This window comes from Haliotis rufescens, unplaced genomic scaffold (assembly GCF_023055435.1).
Source record: "Haliotis rufescens isolate VD_foot unplaced genomic scaffold, xgHalRufe1.0.p SCAF_12, whole genome shotgun sequence".
NCBI lineage: Eukaryota > Metazoa > Mollusca > Gastropoda > Lepetellida > Haliotidae > Haliotis > Haliotis rufescens.
In genome coordinates this window covers 603,467-625,205 of record NW_025963802.1, presented here as the reverse complement: position 1 = coordinate 625,205, position 21,739 = coordinate 603,467, and the positions used below count along the sequence as shown (strand labels likewise).

Below are 21,739 nucleotides of genomic sequence, written 5' to 3'. Positions count from 1 at the left end.
AGGAACAAAGTGTTTGGACCTTGTTGGCTATTTCAGTTTGGCACAGTGCTATTTCTGACAATTGTTCCTGTGAATTAGATGCTGTCACATTTTTTAAATTTGCAGTCAGTCCCCTTGGCCTATTCACCACAAGTAGGCAGACCATGATGCCTGTCAGGAACGTGGACAAAGGGAGAGAACTCACCTACTGCTTGCGGTGATGTTCCTTTTGACAATGGTTTCATGAATATAGGGTTCAGTGTATGAGACCCCACAATACCTTATGTTGGATCTTGGCATTTGTCAACATTTTAGAAACAGTATCACCTCAATTTTTTGGTATCACAGTAATCCTGCTCTACTGCTGTAGAACACTACTTGTGAATTGGAGCTGTCCTTACAAAGATTAAGAAGTAAATAAATTGATCTCTTTTCCACCATGGCTTTGTTTGTTTCAGGATTATTGTCAAATGAGTGTGTTAGTGATTGAATGTTGTTTAGTGCAGCAGTCAGCAATATGATGGCGGTCTGTATTTTGAGAATGTAAAGACAATCCTATGATTGACATCACCAGGGTTGATCTAACCAATTGATAGGCCAGGACATGCATTGAACTGAGTCACACAGCCTTCTTTCTCTTTCTCTTTCTATCTTTTTCTCTTCACACATCACTTCTGGTCTTCACACATCACTTCTGTCCCACTTCACACAACACTTCTGTCCCAGTTCACACATCATTTCTGTCCCACTTCACACATCACTTCTGGTCTTCACAAGCACATCGGACCCACTTCACACAACACTTCTGTCCCACTTCACACATCACTTCTGTCCCACTTCACACATCACGTCTGTCCCACTTCACACATCACTTCTGTCCCACTTCACACATCACGTCTGTCCCACTTCACCCATCACTTCTGTCCCACTTCACACATCACTTCTGGTCTTCACACATCACTTCTGTCCCACTTCACGCAACACTTCTGTCCCACTTCACACAACACTTCTGTCCCACTTCACTTCTGTCCCACTTCACACATCACTTCTGTCCCACTTCACACATCACTTCTGTCCCACTTCACACAACACTTCTGTCCCACTTCACACATCACTTCTGTCCCACTTCACACATCACTTCTGTCCCACTTCACACATCACTTCTGTCCCACTTCACACATCACTTCTGGTCTTCACAAGCACATCGGGCCCACTTCACACAACACTTCTGTCCCACTTCACACATCACTTCTGTCCCACTTCACACATCACTTCTGGTCTTCACACATCACTTCTGTCCCAGTTCACACAACACTTCTGTCCCACTTCACACAACACTTCTGTCCCACTTCACACAACACTTCTGTCCCACTTCACACATCACTTCTGTCCCACTTCACACTTCACTTCTGTTCCACTTCACACATCACTTCTGGTCTTCACCAGCACATTGGGCCCACTTCACACAACACTTCTGTCCCACTTCACACATCACTTCTCTCCCACTTCACACATCACGTCTGTCCCACTTCACACATCACTTCTGTCCCACTTCACACATCACTTCTGGTCTTCACCAGCACATCGGGCCCACTTCACACAACACTTCTCTCCCACTTCACACATCACTTCTGTCCCACTTCACACATCACGTCTGTCCCACTTCACACATCACTTCTGTCCCACTTCACACATCACTTCTGGTCTTCACAAGCACATCGGGCCCACTTCACACAACACTTCTGTCCCACTTCACACATCACTTCTGTCCCACTTCACACATCACTTCTGTCCCACTTCACACAACACTTCTGTCCCACTTCACACATCACGTCTGTCCCACTTCACCCATCACTTCTGTCCCACTTCACCCATCACTTCTGGTCTTCACACATCACTTCTGTCCCACTTCACACAACACTTCTGTCCCACTTCACACATCACTTCTGTCCAACTTCACACATCACTTCTGTCCCACTTCACTTCTGTCCCACTTCACACAACACTTCTGTCCCACTTCATACATCACTTCTGTCCCACTTCACTTCTGTCCCACTTCACACATCACTTCTGTCCCACTTCACACATCACTTCTGTCCCACTTCACACAACACTTCTGTCCCACTTCACACATCCTTTCTGTCCCACTTCACACAACACTTCTGTCCCACTTGACACATCACTTCTGTCCCACTTCACACATCACTTCTGTCCCACTTCACACATCACTTCTGTCCCACTTCACACATCATTTCTGTCCCACTTCACACAACACTTCTCTCCCACTTCACACATCACTTCTGTCCCACTTGACACATCTTTTCTGGTCTTCACACAACACTTCTGGTCTTCACACAACATTTCCGTCCCACTTCACACATCACTTCTGTCCCACTTCACACATCACTTCTGTCCCACTTCACACAAAACTTCTGTCCCACTTCACACATCGCTTCTGTCCCACTTCACACATCACTTCTGTCCTACTTCACACATCACTTCTGTCCCACTTCACACAACACATCTGTCCCACTTCACACATCACTTCTGTCCCACTTCACACATCACTTCTGAGCCACTTCACACATCACTTCTGTCCCACTTCACACAACACTTCTGTCCCACTTCACACATCACTTCTGCCCCACTTCACACAACACTTCTGTCCCACTTCACTGCTGCCCCACTTCACACAACATTTCTGTCCCACTTCACACATCACTTCTGTCCCACATCACACAACCCTTCTGTCCCACTTCACTTCTGTCCCACTTGACACATCACTTCTGTCCCACTTCACAGATCACTTCTGGTCTTCACACATCACGTCTGTCCCACTTCACACATCACTTCTGGTCTTCACACATCACATCGGGCCCACTTCACACATCACTTCTGTCCCACTTCACACATCACTTCTGGTCTTAACACATGACGTCTGTCCCAGTTCACACATCACTTCTGTCACACATCACTTCTGTCCCACTTCACACATCACTTCTGTCCCACTTCACACAACACTTCTGTCCCACTTCACACAACACTTCTGTCCCACTTCACACTTCACTTCTGTCCCACTTCACACAACACTTCTGTCCCACTTCACACAACATTTCTGTCCCACTTCACACATCACTTCTGTCCCACATCACACAACCCTTCTGTCACACATCACTTCTGTCCCACTTCACACATCACTTCTGAGCCACTTCGCACATCACTTCTGTCCCACTTCACACATCACTTCTGTCCCACTTCACACATCACTTCTGCCCCACTTCACTCAACACTTCTGTCCCACTTCACTTCTGCCCCACTTCACACAACATTTCTGTCCCACTTCACACATCACTTCTGTCCCACATCACACAACCCTTCTGTCCCACTTCACTTCTGTCCCACTTGACACATCACTTCTGTCCCACTTCACACATCACTTCTGGTCTTCACACATCACGTCTGTCCCACTTCACACATCACTTCTGGTCTTCACACATCACATCGGGCCCACTTCACACATCACTTCTGTCCCACTTCACACATCACTTCTGGTCTTCACACATGACGTCTGTCCCAGTTCACACATCACTTCTGTCACACATCACTTCTGTCCCACTTCACACAACACTTCTGTCCCACTTCACACATCAATTCTGTCCCACTTCACACATCACTTCTGTCCCACTTCACACATCACTTCTGTCCCACTTCACACATCAATTCTGTCCCACTTCACACATCACTTCTGTCCCACTTCACACATCACTTCTGTCCTACTTCACACATCACTTCTGTCCCACTTCACACATCAATTCTGTCCCACTTCACACATCACTTATGTCCCACTTCACACATCACTTCTGTCCCACTTCACACATCAATTCTGTCCCACTTCACACATCACTTCTGTCCCACTTCACACATCAATTCTGTCCCACTTCACACATCACTTCTGTCCCACTTCACACATCACTTCTGTCCTACTTCACACATCACTTCTGTCCCACTTCACACATCAATTCTGTCCCACTTCACACATCACTTCTGTCCCACTTCACACATCACTTCTGTCCCACTTCACACATCACTTCTGGTCTTCACAAGCACATCGGGCCCACTTCACACAACACTTTTGTCCCACTTCACACATCACTTCTGGTCTTCACACATCACGTCTGTCCCAGTTCACACATCACTTCTGGTCTTCACACATCACTTCTGTCCCACTTCACACATCACGTCTGTCCCAGTTCACACATCAATTCTGTCCCATTTCACACAACACTTCTGTCCCACTTCACACATCACTTCTGTCCCACTTCACACATCACTTCTGTCCCACTTCACACTTCACTTCTGTCCCACTTCACACTTCACTTCTTTCCCACTTCACACATCACGTCTGTCCCAGTTCACACATCACGTCTGTCCCAGTTCACACATCACTTCTGTCCCACTTCACACATCACGTCTGTCCCACTTCACACATCACTTCTGTCCCACTTCACACATCACTTCTGTCCCACTTCACACAACACTTCTGTCCCACTTCACACATCACTTCTGTCCCACTTCACACATCACTTCTGTCCCACTTCACACATCACTTCTGTCCCACTTCACACATCACTTCTGGTCTTCACAAGCACATCGGGCCCACTTCACACAACACTTCTGTCCCACTTCACACATCACTTCTGTCCCACTTCACACATCACTTCTGGTCTTCACACATCACTTCTGTCCCAGTTCACACAACACTTCTGTCCCACTTCACACAACACTTCTGTCCCACTTCACACAACACTTCTGTCCCACTTCACACATCACTTCTGTCCCACTTCACACTTCACTTCTGTTCCACTTCACACATCACTTCTGGTCTTCACCAGCACATTGGGCCCACTTCACACAACACTTCTGTCCCACTTCACACATCACTTCTCTCCCACTTCACACATCACGTCTGTCCCACTTCACACATCACTTCTGTCCCACTTCACACATCACTTCTGGTCTTCACCAGCACATCGGGCCCACTTCACACAACACTTCTCTCCCACTTCACACATCACTTCTGTCCCACTTCACACATCACGTCTGTCCCACTTCACACATCACTTCTGTCCCACTTCACACATCACTTCTGGTCTTCACAAGCACATCGGGCCCACTTCACACAACACTTCTGTCCCACTTCACACATCACTTCTGTCCCACTTCACACATCACTTCTGTCCCACTTCACACAACACTTCTGTCCCACTTCACACATCACGTCTGTCCCACTTCACCCATCACTTCTGTCCCACTTCACACATCACTTCTGGTCTTCACACATCACTTCTGTCCCACTTCACACAACACTTCTGTCCCACATCACACATCACTTCTGTCCAACTTCACACATCACTTCTGTCCCACTTCACTTCTGTCCCACTTCACACAACACTTCTGTCCCACTTCATACATCACTTCTGTCCCACTTCACTTCTGTCCCACTTCACACATCACTTCTGTCCCACTTCACACATCACTTCTGTCCCACTTCACACAACACTTCTGTCCCACTTCACACATCCTTTCTGTCCCACTTCACACAACACTTCTGTCCCACTTGACACATCACTTCTGTCCCACTTCACACATCACTTCTGTCCCACTTCACACATCACTTCTGTCCCACTTCACACATCCTTTCTGTCCCACTTCACACAACACTTCTCTCCCACTTCACACATCACTTCTGTCCCACTTGACACATCTTTTCTGGTCTTCACACAACACTTCTGGTCTTCACACAACATTTCCGTCCCACTTCACACATCACTTCTGTCCCACTTCACACATCACTTCTGTCCCACTTCACACAAAACTTCTGTCCCACTTCACACATCGCTTCTGTCCCACTTCACACATCACTTCTGTCCTACTTCACACATCACTTCTGTCCCACTTCACACAACACATCTGTCCCACTTCACACATCACTTCTGTCCCACTTCACACATCACTTCTGAGCCACTTCGCACATCACTTCTGTCCCACTTCACACATCACTTCTGTCCCACTTCACACAACACTTCTGTCCCACTTCACACATCACTTCTGCCCCACTTCACACAACACTTCTGTCCCACTTCACTTCTGCCCCACTTCACACAACATTTCTGTCCCACTTCACACATCACTTCTGTCCCACATCACACAACCCTTCTGTCCCACTTCACTTCTGTCCCACTTGACACATCACTTCTGTCCCACTTCACAGATCACTTCTGGTCTTCACACATCACGTCTGTCCCACTTCACACATCACTTCTGGTCTTCACACATCACATCGGGCCCACTTCACACATCACTTCTGTCCCACTTCACACATCACTTCTGGTCTTCACACATGACGTCTGTCCCAGTTCACACATCACTTCTGTCACACATCACTTCTGTCCCACTTCACACATCACTTCTGTCCCACTTCACACAACACTTCTGTCCCACTTCACACAACACTTCTGTCCCACTTCACACTTCACTTCTGTCCCACTTCACACAACACTTCTGTCCCACTTCACACAACATTTCTGTCCCACTTCACACATCACTTCTGTCCCACATCACACAACCCTTCTGTCACACATCACTTCTGTCCCACTTCACACATCACTTCTGAGCCACTTCGCACATCACTTCTGTCCCACTTCACACATCACTTCTGTCCCACTTCACACATCACTTCTGCCCCACTTCACACAACACTTCTGTCCCACTTCACTTCTGCCCCACTTCACACAACATTTCTGTCCCACTTCACACATCACTTCTGTCCCACATCACACAACCCTTCTGTCCCACTTCACTTCTGTCCCACTTGACACATCACTTCTGTCCCACTTCACACATCACTTCTGGTCTTCACACATCACGTCTGTCCCACTTCACACATCACTTCTGGTCTTCACACATCACATCGGGCCCACTTCACACATCACTTCTGTCCCACTTCACACATCACTTCTGGTCTTCACACATGACGTCTGTCCCAGTTCACACATCACTTCTGTCACACATCACTTCTGTCCCACTTCACACAACACTTCTGTCCCACTTCACACAACACTTCTGTCCCACTTCACACATCACTTCTGTCCCACTTCACACAACACTTCTGTCCCACTTCACACAACATTTCTGTCCCACTTCACACATCACTTCTGTCCCACATCACACAACCCTTCTGTCACACATCACTTCTGTCCCACTTCACACAACACTTCTGTCCCACTTCACACATCACGTCTGTCCCAGTTCACACATCACTTCTGTCCCACTTCACACATCACTTCTGTCCCACTTCACACATCACTTCTGTCCCACTTCACACATCAATTCTGTCCCACTTCACACATCAATTCTGTCCCACTTCACACATCACTTCTGTCCCACTTCACACATCAATTCTGTCCCACTTCACACATCACTTCTGTCCCACTTCACACATCAATTCTGTCCCACTTCACACATCACTTCTGTCCCACTTCACACATCACTTCTGTCCTACTTCACACATCACTTCTGTCCCACTTCACACATCAATTCTGTCCCACTTCACACATCACTTCTGTCCCACTTCACACATCACTTCTGTCCCACTTCACACATCAATTCTGTCCCACTTCACACATCACTTCTGTCCCACTTCACACATCAATTCTGTCCCACTTCACACATCACTTCTGTCCCACTTCACACATCACTTCTGTCCTACTTCACACATCACTTCTGTCCCACTTCACACATCAATTCTGTCCCACTTCACACATCACTTCTGTCCCACTTCACACATCACTTCTGTCCCACTTCACACATCACTTCTGGTCTTCACAAGCACATCGGGCCCACTTCACACAACACTTTTGTCCCACTTCACACATCACTTCTGGTCTTCACACATCACGTCTGTCCCAGTTCACACATCACTTCTGGTCTTCACACATCACTTCTGTCCCACTTCACACATCACGTCTGTCCCAGTTCACACATCAATTCTGTCCCATTTCACACAACACTTCTGTCCCACTTCACACATCACTTCTGTCCCACTTCACACATCACTTCTGTCCCACTTCACACTTCACTTCTGTCCCACTTCACACTTCACTTCTTTCCCACTTCACACATCACGTCTGTCCCAGTTCACACATCACGTCTGTCCCAGTTCACACATCACTTCTGTCCCACTTCACACATCACGTCTGTCCCACTTCACACATCACTTCTGTCCCACTTCACACATCACTTCTGTCCCACTTCACACAACACTTCTGTCCCACTTCACACATCACTTCTGTCCCACTTCACACATCACTTCTGTCCCACTTCACACATCACTTCTGTCCCACTTCACACATCACTTCTGGTCTTCACAAGCACATCGGGCCCACTTCACACAACACTTCTGTCCCACTTCACACATCACTTCTGTCCCACTTCACACATCACTTCTGGTCTTCACACATCACTTCTGTCCCAGTTCACACAACACTTCTGTCCCACTTCACACAACACTTCTGTCCCACTTCACACAACACTTCTGTCCCACTTCACACATCACTTCTGTCCCACTTCACACTTCACTTCTGTTCCACTTCACACATCACTTCTGGTCTTCACCAGCACATTGGGCCCACTTCACACAACACTTCTGTCCCACTTCACACATCACTTCTCTCCCACTTCACACATCACGTCTGTCCCACTTCACACATCACTTCTGTCCCACTTCACACATCACTTCTGGTCTTCACCAGCACATCGGGCCCACTTCACACAACACTTCTCTCCCACTTCACACATCACTTCTGTCCCACTTCACACATCACGTCTGTCCCACTTCACACATCACTTCTGTCCCACTTCACACATCACTTCTGGTCTTCACAAGCACATCGGGCCCACTTCACACAACACTTCTGTCCCACTTCACACATCACTTCTGTCCCACTTCACACATCACTTCTGTCCCACTTCACACAACACTTCTGTCCCACTTCACACATCACGTCTGTCCCACTTCACCCATCACTTCTGTCCCACTTCACCCATCACTTCTGGTCTTCACACATCACTTCTGTCCCACTTCACACAACACTTCTGTCCCACATCACACATCACTTCTGTCCAACTTCACACATCACTTCTGTCCCACTTCACTTCTGTCCCACTTCACACAACACTTCTGTCCCACTTCATACATCACTTCTGTCCCACTTCACTTCTGTCCCACTTCACACATCACTTCTGTCCCACTTCACACATCACTTCTGTCCCACTTCACACAACACTTCTGTCCCACTTCACACATCCTTTCTGTCCCACTTCACACAACACTTCTGTCCCACTTGACACATCACTTCTGTCCCACTTCACACATCACTTCTGTCCCACTTCACACATCACTTCTGTCCCACTTCACACATCCTTTCTGTCCCACTTCACACAACACTTCTCTCCCACTTCACACATCACTTCTGTCCCACTTGACACATCTTTTCTGGTCTTCACACAACACTTCTGGTCTTCACACAACATTTCCGTCCCACTTCACACATCACTTCTGTCCCACTTCACACATCACTTCTGTCCCACTTCACACAAAACTTCTGTCCCACTTCACACATCGCTTCTGTCCCACTTCACACATCACTTCTGTCCTACTTCACACATCACTTCTGTCCCACTTCACACAACACATCTGTCCCACTTCACACATCACTTCTGTCCCACTTCACACATCACTTCTGAGCCACTTCGCACATCACTTCTGTCCCACTTCACACATCACTTCTGTCCCACTTCACACAACACTTCTGTCCCACTTCACACATCACTTCTGCCCCACTTCACACAACACTTCTGTCCCACTTCACTTCTGCCCCACTTCACACAACATTTCTGTCCCACTTCACACATCACTTCTGTCCCACATCACACAACCCTTCTGTCCCACTTCACTTCTGTCCCACTTGACACATCACTTCTGTCCCACTTCACAGATCACTTCTGGTCTTCACACATCACGTCTGTCCCACTTCACACATCACTTCTGGTCTTCACACATCACATCGGGCCCACTTCACACATCACTTCTGTCCCACTTCACACATCACTTCTGGTCTTCACACATGACGTCTGTCCCAGTTCACACATCACTTCTGTCACACATCACTTCTGTCCCACTTCACACATCACTTCTGTCCCACTTCACACAACACTTCTGTCCCACTTCACACAACACTTCTGTCCCACTTCACACTTCACTTCTGTCCCACTTCACACAACACTTCTGTCCCACTTCACACAACATTTCTGTCCCACTTCACACATCACTTCTGTCCCACATCACACAACCCTTCTGTCACACATCACTTCTGTCCCACTTCACACATCACTTCTGAGCCACTTCGCACATCACTTCTGTCCCACTTCACACATCACTTCTGTCCCACTTCACACATCACTTCTGCCCCACTTCACACAACACTTCTGTCCCACTTCACTTCTGCCCCACTTCACACAACATTTCTGTCCCACTTCACACATCACTTCTGTCCCACATCACACAACCCTTCTGTCCCACTTCACTTCTGTCCCACTTGACACATCACTTCTGTCCCACTTCACACATCACTTCTGGTCTTCACACATCACGTCTGTCCCACTTCACACATCACTTCTGGTCTTCACACATCACATCGGGCCCACTTCACACATCACTTCTGTCCCACTTCACACATCACTTCTGGTCTTCACACATGACGTCTGTCCCAGTTCACACATCACTTCTGTCACACATCACTTCTGTCCCACTTCACACAACACTTCTGTCCCACTTCACACAACACTTCTGTCCCACTTCACACATCACTTCTGTCCCACTTCACACAACACTTCTGTCCCACTTCACACAACATTTCTGTCCCACTTCACACATCACTTCTGTCCCACATCACACAACCCTTCTGTCACACATCACTTCTGTCCCACTTCACACAACACTTCTGTCCCACTTCACACATCACGTCTGTCCCAGTTCACACATCACTTCTGTCCCACTTCACACATCACTTCTGTCCCACTTCACACATCACTTCTGTCCCACTTCACACATCAATTCTGTCCCACTTCACACATCACTTCTGTCCCACTTCACACATCACTTCTGTCCCACTTCACACATCAATTCTGTCCCACTTCACACATCACTTCTGTCCCACTTCACACATCAATTCTGTCCCACTTCACACATCACTTCTGTCCCACTTCACACATCACTTCTGTCCTACTTCACACATCACTTCTGTCCCACTTCACACATCAATTCTGTCCCACTTCACACATCACTTCTGTCCCACTTCACACATCACTTCTGTCCCACTTCACACATCAATTCTGTCCCACTTCACACATCACTTCTGTCCCACTTCACACATCAATTCTGTCCCACTTCACACATCACTTCTGTCCCACTTCACACATCACTTCTGTCCTACTTCACACATCACTTCTGTCCCACTTCACACATCAATTCTGTCCCACTTCACACATCACTTCTGTCCCACTTCACACATCACTTCTGTCCCACTTCACACATCACTTCTGGTCTTCACAAGCACATCGGGCCCACTTCACACAACACTTTTGTCCCACTTCACACATCACTTCTGGTCTTCACACATCACGTCTGTCCCAGTTCACACATCACTTCTGGTCTTCACACATCACTTCTGTCCCACTTCACACATCACGTCTGTCCCAGTTCACACATCAATTCTGTCCCATTTCACACAACACTTCTGTCCCACTTCACACATCACTTCTGTCCCACTTCACACATCACTTCTGTCCCACTTCACACTTCACTTCTGTCCCACTTCACACTTCACTTCTTTCCCACTTCACACATCACGTCTGTCCCAGTTCACACATCACGTCTGTCCCAGTTCACACATCACTTCTGTCCCACTTCACACATCACGTCTGTCCCACTTCACACATCACTTCTGTCCAACTTCACACATGACTTCTGGTCTTCACCAGCACATCGGGCCAACTTCACACATCACTTCTCTCCCACTTCACACATCACTTCTGTCCCACTTCACACTTTTAGTTACATTTGCTCATGATTTGGTCTTTTCGTTGTAAATAGTGCCAAAATACTCTTAATTATTTACTTTCATGTCATTACTAATCTCGCATAAGGTCAAAAGTTGTACAACGTTTAACATATGATTATGACATGTTGTATCCAAACATATCCAAACAAAATATTTGTTTAAGTGTTCAAAGTTCATAGTCAATGTCATATGATTATAGACAAGGAGGATCAGAAATTAAATATAAAGAGTAGCCACTTTAAATGACAGAAATTCTTTTAGTTATATTTGCTCATGATTTGGTCTTTTCGTGGTAAATAGTGCCAAAATACTCTTAATTATTTACTTTCATGTCATTACTAATCTCACATAAGGTCAAAAGTTGTACAACGTTTAACAGATATGATTATGACATGTTGTATCCAAACATATCCAAACAAATCCAAACAAATCCCAAAAAATCCAAGCTTGGAAATATGACCTTGACAAATTTTGGAATGGTCATATTTCCATTTGGAATGGTGGTATTTCCAAGTTTTGGATTGTTTGGAATGGATGATATTTTGTCAAGTGATTGTCAAAAGACAACATTCTCCCAATTTGGCACACGATGGAACGGACGGAGGAGCTCATGAAACATCCAACAAATATATATAAATATAAAACTATTCACTAACACCTGGTGACATCACTGATATTCAGTATATGTTTCAGCACAATCTTGCCTTTTACGCCCAATGAAATCTGTTTCAGCAGATAATGTAGCCTCATTATTCTCTGGTGTTGACGATTTATGTAGTTAAAGGGTCATCATTGAATGATTATTATATCAATATTCAGGCGTTATCTATAGAAATTGAGATAACAAATTTAGTGATGCTCGTATTATCACAAATGCATTGATAATGAAGTGTACAATTATCAAGACGATATGTTGAAAATAAGAGAGTTCTCTCAAGGAACGCAGTTGCAAATAAAAGCCACAAAACCCTTTTCAGAATCATTCGAAACCTCTGCTCGAAGCAGCGACCATTGTACGATTCCGACTATAATGATCACAAGCATGTGCGTATGAATGACTACCAGATAGTGATGATACCTGGCGGTTGCCAAAATGTAAGCTTTACTGAAACCTACGTTATCAACACACCACAAAACTAAAATGATAGTTATAGCCTTTATTCCCGTAATACAACGTCACCAGAAAGTCTATAAACTTTACATTATATAATCAAAAGAAATAGAAGAAAATGCACCAACAGGAAGTGACGCCAGCAGAAGAAACGTATTTCTTCTGCTGATAATTATTATTTTGTGGTGTGTACTAACTTCTGTTTACCGAAACCTACGTTATCAACACACCACGAAACTAAAATAATAGTTATAGCCTAAATAGAGAGCTACTACAAGATATTTAACAGAAAATGCATGCATTCTGCAAAATGTATATAGGAAATTAACGTTTTATGTAATAGATATCATCGAAACATCATAAATGCAAACAATAAATCTAATTTTGTCAAAACATCAGTTGTGTAAGAGGCAGGGGTTTTACTGTGTACATAGTAGTCAAAGAACACTGATCTTGTCTTCCAACGACCCATGCGCATAATTGTATCTGGTTCAAACCCCGTGTCTATAGCCTTAGTCGCCCCCGTCGGCCTAAAAAGATTTAGCTGTATAAAATCCACCTAAACCTGCTAATCTGATTGCTTCGTTTAGAATCGAACCGACTGTAGCAGCAGTTATTGCCTTGTAAGGTCGTTGCAGTGTTAGAAATACTGGCATATCCTGTTTGGGCCTAACACCATTTGTCCGTTCTATGTACACTTTAAGAGCTTCAACTGGGTTAACTTTTCTCTCTGATCCTGGTGGGGGATGTACCTCGAAACCTGACCTGTCAGTGTCATTCTTTATACCATGCAACCATATGGTTGCGCTATCATCATCATGGAAAAGTACATCATCAGATGAAAATACCACTGCTTTTTTCACATTGTCATTGGGATCAAACACAACGACTTTAGGGGTTATGTCCGAGGGTCTCAACATTAATGTTAAAGACAACAATACAATAATCTTTAACCTTAACAATTTAAGCTGTAGATGCAGATTATTTGGCCATTGACGAAATAAATTGATAAATGGGTCCACAGGCATGATCTTTGACCGTTTACGGGGTTGTAGAGTATTAGATTTAATCAATGCTTTGATCATCATATTGACTTCGTAATTGTCCAAAACTGACTCCTCGTTCGCACATTCGAACAAGTGAGTGAGCAGCGACTGTTGTCTTTATTTGAGATAATGGTCTAGATGAACTATCAGCTATTGAGCACAAAAAGTCAACTATAGTTATTTCATCACATCTCGGAAATGACCGTTCATTATCATGACAAAATTGTTGTAGTTTCTGAATAGCTCCGTTGTACACTTTAAGAGTGCTTGGTGCCAGACAAAGTTGTAGTTGACTTATGGCCCTGTCTAACCAACCTTTTTTTCTAGATTCCATCTCCACACACTCTCCAGGCGTATAGGCGCCATTTGTGATATTCCAAAGGTTCCACCTTGCTCGTTGAACTTAGAATTGTCCAGGAGATCTTTGGAATTCGAATTGGGGAACAGGTCAATATCGTTCTCAGTTTGTGAAACCACGGTCTGTTTCTCCACGCAGGTGCTATGATAGTCGCGATTGCTTTTTCCTGGATGACCTTGTCTATGACCTCTGGTAATAGACGGAAGGGCGGATTCACAAAGTTGTTGTGAATCCCCCAGTTTGCTCTAGACAAAGCGTCCACCCCTGAACTGCCCGGGTCCCAAAATCGACTGTTGTATGTTCCCAGCTGAGTATTTGACATGGTCGCAAACCGGTCTACTGAGTGGGTTCCCCACAGTCTGTCTATGTATTGAAATAGGGCTGGATTCAGTTGCCACTCGTATAGGTCTGGGAGACGATTGAGAGCATCTGCTTCTACATTCTTGCATCCAGCCAGGAAGCCTGCTTGAATATGAAGGCCATACTTGTGAGGCACGATCCATATTGATTTCATGATATTTGTCAGGGGCAGACTTGGACCTCCCAGTTGATTTATGTAGCATACTGCAGATATGTTGTCGGACAGTATCTTCACAACTTTTCCTTTTAAACTTGGACCAAAGGTGTGCAACGCCATGAGAATGGCTAACATCTCTTTGTTGTTTGAGTGAAGACTGCTTATTTGTGGAGGCCAAAATCCTGCTGCCTGTTTCCCGTTGCATACCGCGCCGTAACCTGTCGAACTTGCGTCTGTAACTATTTGCACTTCAGGTTGTCGAATAATTATGCTTTGTCCATTCCAGTTATCAAGAGCAGTAAACCACCACAACATATCCTCATTAGCTGGCGAATCTAGTGTCAATTTATCGTCCCAACTATTTTTTCTACTAAGAAGTCTGTATGTACTTCTGACCATTAGTTTCCCTGGGACAATAGCCCGGAACATTGATACACATTGACCAGAGATGCGAGCCAACACTCTGGCCTCAATCCTAGGTAAAGCAAGACCACGCCTTATGTCTTTTTTCAGTTTCCTTACCAGTGATGATGGGATTCTCAACTGAGCGAATTCTCCGTCTGTGCACACTATGTAACCCAAATAAGACTTGGTGTTGCTTGGCTCTAAGTCAGACTTATCCCAATTGATAAAAAACCCAAGCTTTGAAAGAGTGTTCACTAATTGTTTGTTTTGTGATACGTTATGTGCAGGAGTACTCATAAGTAGAATGTCATCTACATAACACACAACTCTCATGGACCATGAGATCGCAGATACGTAACAACTGGTTTGAGTATTTTACAAAAATAGTACGGAGCTATTGATAAACCAAATGGGAGAACCTTCCATCGATAAAATGTATTTTGCCACTGAAACCAAAGATAATCTCTGTCATCTTGGTGTATGGGTATATGATGAAATCCGTTTTTAATGTCAAGTGTAACTAAACTATCACCTGTTTTAACACACTGTCTAACCGTTCTAATGTCCTCACATTGGTATCCCTGTTTTAAACATGCACTGTTCAGCTCCCGTAAATCATGTATCAATCGTAATTTTTCCCCCTTTTTATAGGCGATACACATTTTGGTTTTCGACTGCATATTTCAATTGCTCCCGAACAGAACAATGCCCGAATTTCACTTGTCACAAATTGATATTGTTTATTACTGAATTTGTGGTTCTTTAGTAAATGGTATTTTTAGGCCACCATAAACCCATTTTATAACTGGAATTTGTTGCAATGTCTTTCGATATTTATTGTCCCCCTTCATTATCGCTAGTGTTAGGGATGTTTCGACCCGTGTACACGTCTTTTGAAGAATGTGCTTGTCGAAAGTTAAAGTCATCTTGCTGTACTGATACTGAAGCTACGGCTGCAGCGTTTCTCAGGTCGTTTATTGCGTCTGGAGTAAAACCAGAGGTATTTCTTCTAAATGTTCTGAACAATCGTGCGGTTTCAGGAATAACAGCACCACTAACTAAAAGAGCAGCATATCCATCTTGTAGATAACGAATATTAGCTAACAGTACAAAATAAAGTTCCTGAATATTCTCACTGTCATTTGACTCAATGCTTTGCAATATTTCCAAACCTGTTTCAAAATACCGCGCACACTTTGCTATAATAGAATCGGTTGTTTTGTCCTAGTGTTTTATTCCTCCGCGAGAAACCTGCAGTTTGTGATCGGCAGCTAGCTTGACACGTTGATAACTGTCCTTGATTACTTGAAATTCAGACTGCACATCAACTGCACTCGTCGCATGCTGTCGTGTTGTGCCGGTGGCGACTTCAGCGTTGCTAAAACCGGAACTCGGTGAACTCGACGCACCTAGGGGGGCATGTCCGCCATTTTGGGCATTCAATTCCGTAGGTCGACTCGCTGGCGACGTTGCACCAACAGGAAGTGACGTCAGCAGAAGAAAGGTATTTCTTCTGCTGATAAAAATTATTTTGTGGTCTGTACTTACTACTGGTATCCTGCCCCAACGGTTCCACCGTCACAATCACATACACAGACAAGTCAACAAAGACGAGAAAACAAGCGGTTGTTCATATGTCAATCATGTTTTCAGAAGACATTGGTGTACTTTAGGCTTTTAACAGATACTACACGCATAAAATGGTGTTGTGAGTATTCACAGTGAGAGTTCCTTTGTGAGAAGAAACCAATATATGTACCTATCAGTTAGCAAACAAAGCTGTTGTAGTTTATTGTTATTGTGCAGTAAGATAAATAAAATTCGGGGAGAATAATGTAGTATCTGGGGACTTCTGCAGTATATTCAGTAGAAGCTATTTTCTTGTGAGCAGGCTGCTGTATTACACGGAAACGGTTAGCATAGTTGACCCCGTGTGGTACAGTGCTACTGCTGTACTGTGGTGAGGCTGTACTAGTGTGTTGCGTCAGTTTTCTGGTCTCTTGTTATGTCTTATCACACAGATGCATTATAATGTCTGATGTATGTTGCTCCTACATCATATATTCACTGGATACACACTTTTCAGACCGTTATCCAATATTTACTTAATATAGGTTAAACGTTGAGTATCGAGGACTGTTTGAAATGCGGTTAGACGATGCCAGAAAGAGTGTGTCTGTTTGCCACCTTTATATACGTTGTCTTGTACTTCCTTAATCGATGTTCATGTATACCAGCTCGCATGTGTACCCGTAGGGTGATAACCTCGGGCCCTTCGATGCGAAAAGAATGCTTACTTTACACAAATAAGCGGAGGTGCGTTACTTACCTGGAAGTGGCCAGCCCAAGGTAAATAAATCACGTATAATTCACAAATGGTATATATAAAGGATGGGGGAAACTGTTCCATCATCTCTTATCTTCACCTGCCGTTGAGACACAGATACGTGTAAACACCAAACTGTAAGTACTATTTTAAGGTTTGCTTGTGATATATATGTACACTTTTAATGTTTGATTCATCTGCTGCGCATCTGTCTGTTTTCAATCTTTATGATGAGCCAATTCATAAAAGTACGAATATGTAACATAAAACGTTCTTGTAAATTGGGAAATATATGAATGCAGGTGAAAGTAAAACTGATAACATAATTCATAATGAGTGGTGTGAACTGAATTTACCAGATGAGTAACGATAACATGCTATTTACCTTTCTTGACAATGATTTTCACGTTACTCAATAGATACTCAAAATGATGAAGATAGTCGCCGCTCTTGTTGCCTGCCTGGCTGTTACCGCCTTTGCCGAGCCTACCGGTCTGTATGGTGGAATTGGCGGGTTGAAAGGAGGACTGGGCGGAATTGGCTACGGAATGGGTGGATTGTACGGAGGCCTTGGAGGTCTGTACGGAGGCTATGGAGGTCTGTACGGAGGCATGGGAGGTCTATACGGAGGCGTGGGAGGTCTATACGGAGGCATGGGAGGTCTATACGGAGGCGTGGGAGGTCTATACGGAGGCATGGGAGGTCTGTACGGAGGACTTGGAGGCTATGGTGGTCTCTACGGCGGAATTGGAGGATACGGAATGGGATTGGGAAAAGGTATTTCACAAAATATGATATCATTTGTTTATCGTATCCCACCTTCAGTCTCGTTTGCAAAATTATATAATTTACCTATGTGGTATTATTATTTTACGCGACAAAGCTGATGCCATTTACAAAACATCTTTAAAATTATTCTCTGCTTTCTCTAATATTTGGTTTAGCTTATCATGCAGCTAGTTTCAAGACTTCGTTGTGACTTATCCATATATCCCAACTTTATTCTACTATTTTTTTGTTTCAGGTATCGGCTATTATTGAGTTATTATCACCTGCAGTGTGATGCTGGCTATTTATGTATATTCTCAAACCAATGGAATTGGTTCAATAAAATCTTGTCATATTTATTTACGCCTTGAAATTTGTTTGAGAATCTAAAAATTGAATTGAATGTTCACAATGGAAGAGTGATCTATGTTTATCCATATTGTAAACTCTGGACATAGTGCGTGTTGTCGACCAATATCCAAGCACTTAAATGATATTGCGTTTTACTTCAAGCTAAGATATCAACTACTGATATGTGCTATTACGTTCCTGAGGAAACCGGACATGATGATAAGAGGAGTGAACCGGACATGATGATAAGAGGAGTGATTTTATGCTTGATATATCTCCCACAAAATGTCACTTACCCGAGTTCATGTTTCACGGGAATGTATCATTTGGGCTGCCACGAAAGGGTTTGATGGCCATTTGAAGTACCATAATATCTGGAATTGGCTGGCTGTATTTCAATTTGCATTTTAAAAACATGCAGCGAAACAAATAAGCAGGAGTATCAATTTTGGTCAAAGCGTTCATTAACGGGATCAAGGGGTAGACAGTGTGCACTGTATTGAAATGCAAATGTGTGTGCTGTCCTTGAAAATGAGCGAAAGTTGTATTCAGAATACAATCTACATGTTGTTATGGCGCTTTGTATAAATAATATCTGAGCTGCTGCAATGAAACAGCGAAAGCCATGGTGATGTAGAGCATCAAAACAAATGTTGCAAGATTCTTACTGCTTTGGTTAGAAGGGAATGCATACAGTTGGAATTTCCATGACAGTAACATATCTTGACAGTTTATTAATAACACAAACAAAACGATTGAATTCAAAAGTAACTATTAAATACGCTTGTCCGGGTGTAGCTTATCAAACTAGGAATTATTTGTAATTTCCATCAAACATGTACTTCTTGATTTGATGATGCAATTTAAAATTTTGCATACTGCTTATGTAATTAATAGGAGAAGTATCTATATAGATATTTAGTTGTGTGTTCACTAAGCACCTTCCCTGTGGGTGCTATTTGTAAAACACATATTGATTAAATCAGACAGCGAATTTTAAGATTCCGAACTGGATTGGTAGGATTGAAGATTACAATAAACAAACAAATAGCTAATATATCCCTAGTGTTTGATTACATCGCAAACGTGACAATCATTTATCAATACAAAGGAGATTGCATTTGGTAACTGTAGAGAGTGAAATTCAGCGGAATAAATGGTCCAACTTTAAAGCTTGTCATAAGTCTTTTTATAACAACAACCAGACTGTAAAAACAAGTCGTTTGGTCATGTCTATCTTTGAAAACACCTTTGTGTTATACTTTAAGAGCATTTTCTTCTGAAAACACACGTCTTTACTTTTAGATGTACGGTTCTGGGAAACCCTTACATAGTTACTGATTTGCGCATGTTTTATTCTTGGTATGAGTTTTGGTTTAAACACGCCTTAAAAGAACACAGTCATCACTATCACTACTGCTTCATCATGTCAAGGGCATACGTAAAGGGTAGAGGCGATTTATATACTTTCTTCTTTCTTCTAATGTTTAGAACCAAAGACTCACCCCAAGATTAAAACACGTTAAAGTGAGTTATTTGCAACAGTGATTAAGTATATATGCAAATGTATGAATGGCTGAGACATTGTCAAAAGACAACATTCTCCTAATCTGGCACACGATGTAACTGACGGAGGAGCTCATGAAACACCCAACAAATATATACAAATATAAACTATTCATTAACACCTGATGACATCACTGATATCCAGCATATGTTTTAGCACAACCTTGCCTTTTACACTCAATGAAATCTGTTTCAGCAGATAATGGAGCCTGATTATTTTCTGGCGTTGACGATTTATGTAGTTAAAGGGTCATCATTGAATGATTATTATATCAACATTCAGGCGTTATCTATAGAAATTGAGATAACAAATTTAGTGATGCTCGTATTATTACAAATGCCTTGATAATGAAGTGTACAATTATCAAGATGATATGTTGAAAATAAGAGACTTCTCTCAAGAAACGCAGTTGCAAATAAAAGCCACATAACCCTTTTCAGAATCATTCGAAACCTCTGCTCGAAGCAGAGACCATTGTACGATTTCGACTTTAATGATCACACGCATGTGCGTATGAATGACTACCAGATAGTGATGATACCTGGCGGTTGCCAAAAAGTAAGCGTATCCTGCCCCAACGGTTCCTCCGTCACAAACACATACAAAGACAAGTCAACAAAGACGAGAAAACAAGCTGTTGTTCATATGTCAATCATGTTTTCAGAAGACATTGGTGTACTTTAGGCTTTTAACAGATATTACACGCATAAAAAGGTGTTGTGAGTATTCATAGTGACAGTCCCTTTGTGAGAATAAACCAATATATGTACCTATCAGTTAGGAAATAAAGCTGTTGTAGTTTATTGTTATTGTGCAGTAAGATAAATAAAATTCGGGGAGAATATGCAGTATCTGGGGACTTCTGCAGTATATTCAGCAGAAGCTATTTTCTTGTGAGCAGGCTGCTGTATTACACGGAAACGGTTAGCATAGTTGACCCCGTGTGGTACAGTGCTACTGCTGTACTGTGGTAAGGCTGTACTAGTGTGTTGCGTCAGTTTTCTGGTCTCTTGTTATGTCGTATCACACAGATGCATTATAATGTCTGATGTATGTTGCTCCCACATCATATATTTACTGGATACACACTTTTCAGACCGTTATCGAATATTTACTTGATATAGGTTAAACG

The 21,739-nt window shown here is 43.6% G+C and overlaps 1 protein-coding gene across 2 annotated transcripts in view; it reads left to right on the top strand.

Annotated features, from left to right (window-relative positions):
* LOC124124654 (neuropeptide-like protein 29) overlaps nucleotides 1–21,739 on the top strand; it is a 234,840-nt gene that overhangs the window by 211,791 nt on the left and 1,310 nt on the right. Inside the window, exon 1 of one of the 2 annotated variants that reach the window (XM_048393237.1) lies at nucleotides 18,007–18,058. The exons of the other annotated variant lie outside the window; for it this stretch is intronic. The gene's annotated coding sequence lies outside the window, so the exon portion shown is untranslated. Of the gene's footprint in view, nucleotides 1–18,006; nucleotides 18,059–21,739 lie in introns of those variants that run through there. 2 annotated transcript variants of the gene reach the window in all.